Below are 11,923 nucleotides of genomic sequence, written 5' to 3'. Positions count from 1 at the left end.
GAATAAAACATTAATCACCATCATGCAGTTGCATTAGAATACTTAGCAGACAGGGATTTTACACACCTGGAGCCTGTGCCAGGTAACTCTCAGGGTTCAGTCTCAGAATCAAGAAGGGGCCAAAAGTTTTTAAACCTTGATGTTTCATAAATACATGGGCATGGATTAATAAAAGATGAGACCACTCTTCATGTAGACTGAAAGTAATGAATCTCCAAGACTTAAAAATATTCTGTTTGTTTGGATTTGTACCATGTATTGATCCATTTTGGTGTATGACTTATGTCAAATAAAACCCTTTTTTTCCAAAGGCACTGTGAAATTTGTAATGTTGTATTCACATGTTCAGTATTGTGAATTAAGATGATTCTGAAGGGATAATATGCTTAGAAAATATCTCAGAATCTTTGATGTCAGCAATACCCTGCCTTCTTCTGCAACCTCTTCAAGGCATCTTTGATTTCCTTGTTCCGCATACTATAAATCAAGGGATTCAACATGGGAGCCATCACTGTGTAGTATACTGATGAAAATCTGTCAAATTTGGAAGGCCCACCAGAGCTGGAATTCAAATAGACAAAGCTACTTGAGATATAGAAGAAGGAAACTGCTGTCAGGTGAGAAGCATAGGTGTTGAAAGCCTTGGACCTGCCTTTAGCTGTAGTGATCTTCACAATGGAGATGAGAATATAAACATAGGATATCAGGATAACAACGACATTTATTATTGCAAAGATCATTGTTACTATAGCAAGTATGAGTTTGGCAGAGAAAGTGTCAGTGCAGGACAGGACTAACAGTTGGGGCGTGTCACAGAAGAAGTGGTGGACGACGTTAGGCCCACAGAAGTGGAGTTGAGGCATGACACACAGTTGGGATACAGAACCAGAGATTCCAGCCATATAGGATCAAAGCACCATCAAAACACTGAGGTTGGGTGACATGATTGATGAATAGAGAAGTAGATTACAAATGGCAGCATAGCGGTCATAAGCCATGGCTGTCATGAGACAAGACTCACTCTTTCCCATGGTTGCAAAGAAGAACTACTGAACAGCACAACCCACTACGGTGATAGTATGCTGTTCTTGGAAGAAGTCGGAGAGCATCTTGGGGGCTGTGGAGGTCATATAGCAGATGTCTAGGAAGGACAGGTTACTAAGGAAGAAGTACATGGGGATGTGGAGGTGGGAATCCATCCTTATTAAGATGATGAGGCTCAGATTCCAAGTCAGAGTTGTAACGTAGATCACCAGGAACACAACAAAGAGCACTGCTTTCATTCAGGGAAAATCTGAGAACCCCAAGAGGATGAAGTATGTGATCTCTGTAATATTTCCTGTCCTAATCATAGCCTTGCTGCTCCTAAGATGAGAAAGATAGACAACAGAATTCACTGCTGACTCAAGTCAAATGTGCTAGCATTACAATTCTCCTGTGTGCCACCTTTTTCCTCCACTGAGCACCAGAATAAGGGAAATGCTCACTGTTTTGGTGGAAACACAGCACTTTTTTAATCACACATTATCAAGGACAACCTGTTCAGTGCTTCAGGTTCTCTATGAAAACATGAGTTCCCATGAGAATTGAAAGAAGTATTAAAAAATTTCATGAATATTTTAAAGAATAGAAATTCTGTGATTATTATACATTGACATCATGGATGAGAATATCTTTCTTAAAAAAACCTCTTTTTATGCAGTATATAACTTGTGTTCTGATAAGAAAAGCATATGTGGCATCAATCCAGATTAAATTAGAAATAGCCCTTCTGTTCTCCATGGTCACACTGATAAATTCTTAAAAATGTTTCCATTGTCCATAAGGAAAGCATTTACTATACCTCTGGGTTGGGGGTGATATGTTGCCAGCCTCGGGCAAATAACCTTGTAAGCCAAAGGGAGAAATGAAATGGGAGAAACCAGTTTCTTGCTTATTACTTCTGCTCACCTGTGTCTCTTGTGACCTGGGTGCCAGGATGCACCAAACCCCTCCAGTCCAGGTATATGCTCATGCTCCACCCCCTTTGTAATCACCTAGTGATCTGGAAATGGACCACTTCTCTCCACCCCTTGGAAACACCTACTGATATGGAAATACACTAAGGTCAAACAGGAGATTCAGGAAATATTGCAATTATTCACACAGCCCACCTGCCAGAAATTTCACCTCACAATCTACTTGCTCCCCATCATCCGTAACAGCCAGTGTGCAAGAAAACTAGAGCACTGTAACCAGACTAATAACATACAATAACAACAGCAATAAAATCATGATAATCCTCAAACCGGAGGATTCAGCTAGGTTCAAAGTCCTATACAGATTAAGTCTCTGGTTTGCCCATTCCAGAGGAGCCAGCAGGTGAACAGGTAGAGAGTTCAGAATAGGCATAACAGCAGCTGCAGCCAGGAAGTGGGTCAAGGACACAGGGACTATAGAAGAAAATAACCTTAATGGCAATAGGATACATGGATGAATGACACCAGCATGGGAAAATCTTGTATATCAGGACGATCCACGGAAGAGAGTGGTCCCGTGATAGGACAGTGGCAGGAAAGGTATCTGGTCCTGGTCTAGTACACCAGACTTTCATTCACGTCCCTTTGAGAGTTACAAATGGGTCACTATACAGGGCTCTGGGAGGTGCATGGACTGGGCATAAGATAAAACAAATCTTCCCTATAAGATGCTCTTACCTTCCGGATGTTTTGGGTACACTATGTGATCTTTGGGGGTCACTCTGTTGTTACTCCAGGAACAGAGAGGAGGCCAGCTTCCAGGCCTTCTCAGCAAGGTGCCAGAAGGACCAGCCATCGCTGGTCCATGTGCTGAAATGTCCAGGGCCACATCCACTCAGTAGAGTGTCCAGGGTTTAATGCAGTAGAGCTGGCAGCAGGAGGTTGCTCTGCTGGCCACATCCTGGCTTCAGTAACTCCTCTTTGGTTTGCACATACAGTTGCATAGGAGAGGCAGCAATGTGAGTTAGCGTGTCCACAGGGATCAAGGCTCCTTTTCGGGGCTTCTCATTCAAATGATGTAGCACTGTCCATAAGTGAACTGCCCAGCCCCAGACACTATTTTTGTCTGAATTTGGGCCAGACTTCAAAAAAACATTGTACCTCTCTATCAACCCAGCCAATGTAGTGTTATATGGTACATGAAACTTCCACTTTATCCCTAACTACTGCACGCATTCTTGAAATGCATGTCCAGTAAAGTGGGTACCTTGATCACTCTCAATCACCTGCAGCCAGCCTTAGGCTGCAAAGAGATGCTCTAGGCCTCTCTTGGCGGTTTGCTGATCTGCACGATGTGCATGAAGAGCAATCAACAGTCCAGTAGCTGTGTCCACACAAGTCATGGCATACTTATATTCTTCAGATATGGGCAGAGGCCCAATATAGTCTATCTGCCACCTGACAAGGGATATCAGCCCCTTTATTATTGTCCCATGTTCCTGTGACACATACACTAAATAGCTCTTAGAGAACACAAGGCACTCCTTCCATACTCTTCTGATTTCTTTAAAGGTCAGTGGCAAGCCCTATAGATGGGTTACAGCCCACATTGTGTTTTCCCTCGCATGCAACAAACAGTAATGTAAACAATGGGGTACTCAGAGGCAGGCTTTCCATCTGGCCAGAAAACACATCTGGGACAAAGTGTCTGCTTCATCATTACTTGGGGATGAAAAGGGCAAGTGGCCAGTCATATCATATACAGTAACTGTATTAGTCTGACAAGAGGTCCATAGTTCTTGCCATAACTCTTGCCCTCAAAGGAGCCGGTGACTAACCATCCAGCTGGCATAGTTCCATGTTGGTAGGCACACATCAAACCCGGTACATGGCCCAGCTGTCAGTGCAGTCAACTATGGGGGAATGCTACTGGCTGATCCTGAGCCATACTGCCCATAACTCAGCCCACTGGATGCTCTTACCCTCTCCATTCTCCATCCACACTGACTCAGTCTTAGGATGGAAAGACAAAGCCCTCCACTTCGGGGGCGCCTTAGACTGGAGCAATTTGTATACCAAGTATCCTCAAGTTTAGGGGCTTTTCCCTCCAGAAAAGGACTCTGGGCTACCAATGGCTACTGTTATATGTCACTGGCCCCAATAAGCATTGGAATTCTCCATGTAAGGGTCTAGTGGAAAGGTTGTTACACTGCTGTAAATATGTGTCAAATTTGGCCAATGTAGGTGTCAGTACCACACCACTCTACAGCCTTTGGATCCAGTCTTGGACCCACCCTGTGGTGGGATAGGTAGTTATTACTTTGATCAGAGCAGTTCCATTGATGGGCTCCGTAGCCAGCAAGGTGTGGTACACAGCAGCCAGTTGCTTCTCTATCAAGGGGTACTGGGCCTTTGCTCCTTTCCATACTTGTGAAAGGAATCCAATAGGTTGACATGTCCATCCAAGCCTCTCTCAAAGGCCCCATCCATAGCCATGTTTGGTTACATGAGCATCTAGCTCACAGAACCTTGATGAGTCCATTACACTCAAGAGCTGTACAGCCTTGACCGCTCTCCTACAAGGAGTAAGAGCAGCCGCACATGTTTCTTCCCAGTCCCACCTAATGCCATTTTGCACCAACCAGTATAAGGGCTTCAGAATTTGTGTCAAGTGCAGGATAAACACTCTGCAGAAGGCCTAAAGACCCCAAAACTATTGTAATACTGCCACAGTGGTAGCGGTAGAGAAAGCGTGAAATTTTCTATGACTTCTTCTGGGATAACTTTGGTTTTACCCAACTAGATAACCCCTAAGAATTTTACTGACTAATCAGGTCCCTGAACCTTGGTGCCATTCATAGCCCATCCTTTCTCCTGTAGATGTGGCAGCAGTCTAGGAACTGCCCCTTCTACATCCGCAAGAAATTCAGACGTGAGCATAATATCATCAGTGTAGTGATACAGCTGCACAGTTTGTGGTTTCTTCCATGTGGCCAAGTCCTGGGCTACAATTCCATGACAAATGGTGGCACTGTGGTGGTATCCTCTTGGAAGGATAGTGAATATCCACTGCTGGCTTTCCCATATGAAGGCAAACTATTTCTGACTTCCTGTGCTATGTCAATAGAGAAGAAACCATTAGCAAAGTAGCCAACATACTGATATATCCCTATTTCATGACTTAATGTGTCCATAAGGGCTGCCATAGAGGGGCATCAGCATGCAAAGGCGGTGTGACTTTACTTAATTTCCTGCAATCCAAGGTCATATGCCATGAGCTGTCCAGCATTTTCACTGGCCACACTGAGGAATTAAAAGGTCTATGAATGGGCTTTATGAAGCCCCCTTCCCCAACTCCTGTAGAGTTTCTCTAGTTTCCTTGTGCAACCCAGGCAATTTATACTGCTTACTATTTGTCATCTGTCAAAGTACAGCCAGAGCTACAGGTGGGTACAAGTCATATCCCCTCAGAACTGCATTTACCACATTTACCCTCAATAGGAATTCACCTCCAGTGGTCTGTAACCACAGGCCCTGCAGGATATCCACCTGTAAACATATTCAGGGATGGGAGAAATGTACGCAGTATACTCCTTTGGGGGACACACCCTATCACCAACCAGATTTGGGCTTTCGTCACTCAAATTGCCTTACCCCCATAGCCATCTATCACAGCAAAGGTCTCACAAAAATGCTCTGGGTTCCCATAAATCAGAGAATATTCAGCTCCTGTGTCCACAAGCACCAGGGTATATTGTACACTCATGGGGGACCAATTAATTGCTAATTCTACATGTGGCCCCACCATGTCAAACAAGGTGGGAGCCTTGACCCCCACACCCAGTCAAACCGCAAAGCCCAGTCCTCCAACTGATGGGGAAACGGCCCAGGCAGAGCCTGAGTACTGTCCCCCAGCAAGTCTTGCAAGGACCCAGGCTGGATGTGGGGGTTTGCCTCTGGCTTCCGTGTCCTGGACCTCAGTGCCTGGAACTGCTTCTCTGGCTTTAATTGGTGCCACAGTTCTAACAAGATCCCATTGGGCTGCCCAACAAATTTTTCTTTCACTACCCCTGCCTTTATCAAACCAAACAACATCTGTGTCCTCGAGACCTTCACGGGGCCCTTTGCACCTCTCCTTCAAGTTGTAGCCTGTACTTCCTTCCATGCTCTTTTTTTCAACCTCCCCCTGATCTGCTAAAGTACAGGTTGTCTTACTTATGGGTGGTCCTACTGGGGGAGGGAGGGCAAGAATAATCAATAGGGACCCAAAGAAAGATAGGGGAGCTGTATGGAGCACCAGATTTCTCATTCCAACAGTGAACAATTCCTCATCAGGGCCCTTGGGGTCCATAGTATAGATGATATTTTTCAGGCCCAGCTCCCATTGCACCTGCTGGGGCTCTACAGATAATTTCCAGCTAGTGGATAAGTATGGTAAGTAACCCTGATTAGGCCAAACAGCCCTGATGGCTGCTATCAGCCAATCCAGAAGTGCCTGATTCCCTGAGATGTGACAGGCCCTTTGCAACCACTTCCAGAGGAAAGGGTGAGTCATTAGCGAATCCAGTGTTCCCATCTCAGAACCCGATGTAACAATGTTTTCCACCTCATATCCCAGAGATGTAGAAACCACGTAGGCACAGGTTATGAGGGCTTCTGCCTGTACCAGAAGCTCATGTTCACCAGCTCATCCTGGGTACAGGGGCTGAGCATGCAGGGCTCCACAACCTGGGGAGGGGGCTACTCCTCCCTCTGAGGAGCACACAGTTGTTGCATTTTTATTTTCTTAATTACAACCAGGAGGGCCTATAATACAGGAGGGGCTGGTGCATTTGGTTCTGTCTTTGCTAAGAATTCGGCCCTCACCCCAACCCACTTATCCTCCCTAGGCTCCTGCTGCCTTGATCTGTCTCAGCGAGGAGGGCCCCACTCCTTCCTCCCACACCCCCACGGCCTCCTGTACCACGGGTTCTCCTGCTGCCTCCTCCCTCGCTGATAACGTGTGTTTCAGGAGCACAACCTGACAGCTCAATGAGTGTCTCTCTTTCTTAAGGGCGTCCCATAGGGCATCGTCCCGCTCCTCCAAGCAAACCTCAGTGTGTCTCTCTCCTCAATATCTTGAGAAACAAACATCACGCAATCCCAGCCCCCACACAGCCACTGAGGGCCTCTGAGCAGTCTGCTGTCTCCATCTCATGGAGGACCAATTCCACAGCTTCTGGTGTCTCAACCCTTCCCCAACTGGGGGAAGGCCCCACCTGTTTAGAAGGGGTTTTCCTCTAGATCAGGTCTCCACTACGGGCTTCCCAAGTGGAAGCCCCATAGATCGGGCTCTGGGTGAAGCCTCACCCTCCACCATTATGTGGCCGTCCCCCCACCATTCACAATGGGTTTCTGGGTCTCTCCCCACCATCTCTAGGGGCAGCCGGCCCAAGCATCGCACCTATGAAGGCACATTTCTATTTCAAAGTTCCTACCAAATACCACCATGCAAACTCCAGGGGCATATATATTCCAAGTCAGGCGGAAATACTCTTTGATGCCAACGTCAGTCAAAGGGAGAAACGAAGTGGAAGAAACCTGTTTAGAGCTTCCAAGGGGCCATCTAAGTGTGCTGGCCCATGTCCCTCGTGACCCGGCTGCTCAGCCCCACCAAACCTCTCTGGTCCATGTGTGCGCTCACTCTCCACCCCCTCTGGAGCCATCTAGTGATCTGGAGATGGACCACTTCTCTCCACCCCTTGCTAACACCTATTGATATGGAGATGCACTAAGGCCAGGTGAGAGTTTCTAGATATATTGGAATTTTACCCACATTTACCCTTTTAGTAATAATTTCTCAAACTTATATAAATGTATTTAGAATCTGATCTCCAAATTGGTCAAGAAATTATATCACAGTTTATAACTCTGACAATATTTTGTTGGGGCCCTGCATGTGTGACCAATGAAGTTATAGATTAAGTGTACTAGGGAAGACTTCATAGAAAGTACACAAATGAGAGGCTGGTACAGCTCACTCTTGACCCCAATCTTTTACCATTTAGGGTATTTTGCTACCTAAGGAATAGCATTGGACTATAGTTAGAGATTCAGATGTTGGAGTTTTCCTTCTGATATCCTCTTACTCTGTGTTCCAGTCCTAATGGCTTAAACACAGTAAGATTGACCACTTACAGTGAGAACCATGAGAGATCCAGAACCATCATGTTACTGGGAGGGTTACAGGAGAAATTTCATACAAATGCTCAGCACACAGTCTAGTATGTAGTAACTGTTTTGATAGGTGTTGGCTATTATTATCATTGACTGCTTACAGATAACCATGACTGACAGTTGTTCCCATTGATAGGAACACCAGGAATACTAGAGTTGTATAAGTCATTCTGGGGAGTTTCCTGAGAGATCATCAGCCTTGCAGGCAGCCTCAGGCATCAGTATCTCGAGGCAGACATAGATTCCGACCTCGCATAGAAGCACATCAAATCAACTGAGGCCATGAAGATACAAGCCAGGTAAATGATTTCATATCAGGCTTGCTTCAGTTTGAGTCTCCTTAGGTCAACTGACAACCAACATCATGCTATGATGGGCCTTGATGCAGATAAAGAGTCCAAGTGGGTAATTTCAATGCCCAAGTACTTCATAGGTTTATTTCATATTTTATTGATACACTCAGCTGCTTGGAACTACTAACAGATTCATAATAGATATAACCTGTTGGTTCTGTTCCATAAGTATTATTACCTTCCTTGAGATGAAAGAGTGAATCACTGACAGTATCCAAGAAAATTTTGACAAAGATTAATAATGGAAAGTACTTTAAATGAACAAACAAGCAAAACCCAAACCAGGAATGGACCATAAATACATTGGATTACCTAGTGGTTGACATAAGGGGTGAGGGTTGGGATTGGGTGAATTGACTGATGGGATAAAGTGGTACAAACTTCCAATTGTAGAGTAAACGATTCATGGATGAAAGTTACACCACAGGGAATAGAATCCATAACTGTATGGTGACAGATGGTAAAAACATTTACCATGGTAAGAATTTCATAATGCTTTAAATTATTGAATCCCTATGCTGCACCCCTGAAACTAATATACTGTATGTCTAGTATAGCATAATCTTTCAAAAATGAAAGAAATTGAAATATGAAACTATGTAAGAAATAAATAAAAAGCCTTGTACTTTCAAGTATTAAAAAGCTTAATAAAGGTGTATAATTCATGACTTGTAAAAATAGGAAAGTGTCATAACATCTGAAATTTCGGAAAAAATGGTAAACATTAGTAAGAACTGAATATGTCATAAAGTTAGTAGTTCTATTTCAATTGATAGAAAAGGATAAACACTCAGTAAGCCTTTACATAATCTTGGGATTGGAATGCTATATCTGAAATATAACACCAGAACAGAAAACATAGAAGAAAATACTATTTAACAATTTAAAATCCGGTTATAGCAGAAAAACCCACTTAAGTAAAATACTCTTGAAATATAGTTGCTGATAGGGAAAACAATCACAAACATAAAATAGACAATGTAGTAATGCCTTTAATATAAAAGGCATAAATCAATAAAGGTTCTGTATTGCCATATACTGCTGATGATTGCACAAAAAATGATCATCTTTGTGTCCATCTTGTTTTGCTCCATTTTCTCCCGCTCAGATGGATTATCAACTCCTGATGCCACTTTTTATGCTCCACCAGCACCAATGCAGCTCAAAAGATAATACTGATGATGTACAGTACATGGCCTAGTGGAGCTGGTTTATTTAATATGAATCTGCTATACTAATATTACTAATAATTGCATTTAACTGTAAAAATATATTGACTATACCAATAAATGGTTCTTTGAAGTTGTTTTGGATGTGGAAGTAAAAATATCTTACTTTGCTTCATTTCTATTGAACTAGGAAATCTTTCTGCTACTCTTTGAATAGAGTGCTGCTGCATCATTTGTCAAATGTTTTATACAGGAGATGTAAGATTCAATGAAAATGTTTTCAAAATACAGACTGCCACACATACCATCTCCAAAAATACTACCATAATAGATCAAATCTGTGAAAATAATTCAAACTTTGATTAAGCAGTTGCACTAAAATTCTTCACTTTCTTATTACATTCTGGGATCAGAGGCAGCCATAACTAAATGCATTCTGTCTAACCCATCAGGGGCCCAAAAGAGTGAGGAGTGGTGGGTTGTTTTACTTACTCATCATAAAATTGTCCTTGAAAAGATATGTTCTTAAAATAAGTTAAGCTAGAGAAGAAGGGGAAACATTCAAAATATAATCACTCTCGAGTGGAGCCAAGATGGCAGTGTGAGTAGAACAGCAGAAATCTCCTCCCAAAACCACATATATTTATGAAAATATATCAAAGACAACTCTTCCTAGAATAGACACCAGAGGACACAGGACAACAGCCAGACCACATCCACACCTGCGAGAACACAGTGCCTTGCAAAGAGGGTAAGATACAAGCCTAGCCCGGCGGGAGGAGAGGAGTCGGAGCGGGAGGGAGAGAGAGCCCAGGACTGCTGAACACCCAGCCCCGGCCATCCAGACCAGAGCACAGACACAGTGCATGCGTGGGGCCCTGGATACTAGGGAAATAGGGCAGCAAGAATGGTGAGAGGGAACTGAAGGCCTGGCGCCGGAGGACACAAGAAAAGCGAACAGCCATTTTGCTGTTGTTGTTGTTGTTGTTTTGTAGAGGTGAGTGCTTTTTGGAAGTCTTAAAGGGACAGAGACCCCAAAACCAGATGCCAACGTCCCGGGACACTTAGTACAGCAGCAGGGAATCTGGGAATCTCTGTCAACTCTAACCCCCTGGGCACCAGGGATCATGGAGACACCTCACGGAAATAAATAGCCTCCCGACCATTCCCCCTCCAACGCGACTCCACCACTTTGGAGCGGCGGCCGGAGCCAGGCCAAGCCCTCAGCAACAGCAGAGATAAGCTCCATAGCAGCCGGGCAGGAAGCAGAAGCCAAGCAACTAGAGGTCGCTGTTCTCCCAGGAAAGGAAGGCCACAAACCAACAAGAAGGGAATTTCTTCCAGCCGTCACTCGTCCCAGCTCTGGCAACTATCCCTATCACCATGAAAAGGCAAAATTACAGGCAGACAAAGATCACAGAGAAAACACCTGAGAAGGAGACAGACCTAACCAGTCTTCCTGAAAAAGAATTCAAAATAAAAATCATAAACATTCTGACAGAGATGCAGAGAAATATACAAGAGCTAAGGGATGAAGTCCAGAGGGAGATTACAGACACCCAGAAAGAGATTACAGAAATGAAACAAAATCTGGAAAGATTTATGAGCAGAATGGATAAGATGCAAGAGGCCTTTGATGGAATAGAATCCAGAGAACAGGAACGCATAGAAGCTGACATAGAGAGAGACAAAAAGATCTCCAGGAATGAAACAATATTAAGAGAACTGTGTGACCAATACAAAAGGAACAGTATCCATATTATAGGGGTACCAGAAGAAGAGAGAGAGAAAAAGGGATAGAAAGTGTCTTTGAAGAAATAATTGCTGAAAACTTCCCCAAACTGGGGAAGGAAATAATCGAACAGACCACGGATATACACAGAACTCCCAAAAGAAAGGATCCAAGGAGGACAACACCAAGACACATAATAATTAAAATGGCAAAGATCAAGGACAAGGAAAGAGTTTTAAAGGCAGCTAGAAAGAAAAAGGTCACCTATAAAGGAAAACCCATCAGGCTATCATCAGACTTCTCGACAGAAACCTTACAGGCCAGAAGAGAATGTCATGATATATTTAATGCAATGAAACAGAAGGGCCTGGAACCAAGGATACTGTATCCAGCATGATTATCATTTAAATATGATGGAGGGATTAAACAATTTCCAGACAAGCAAAAATTGAGGGCATTTGCCTCCCACAAACCACCTCTACAGGGTATTTTAGA

The 11,923-nt window shown here is 43.8% G+C and overlaps 1 pseudogene; it reads right to left on the bottom strand.

Annotated features, from left to right (window-relative positions):
- Positions 1-413: 413 nt before the first annotated feature.
- LOC130684814 (olfactory receptor 5AN1-like) lies at positions 414-1,352 on the bottom strand (annotated as a pseudogene).
- Between the last annotated feature and the right edge of the window lie 10,571 nt (positions 1,353-11,923).

This window comes from Manis pentadactyla, chromosome 9, assembly GCF_030020395.1.
Source record: "Manis pentadactyla isolate mManPen7 chromosome 9, mManPen7.hap1, whole genome shotgun sequence".
Lineage (NCBI taxonomy): Eukaryota > Metazoa > Chordata > Mammalia > Pholidota > Manidae > Manis > Manis pentadactyla.
This window is presented reverse-complemented; position numbering and strand designations above follow the sequence as displayed.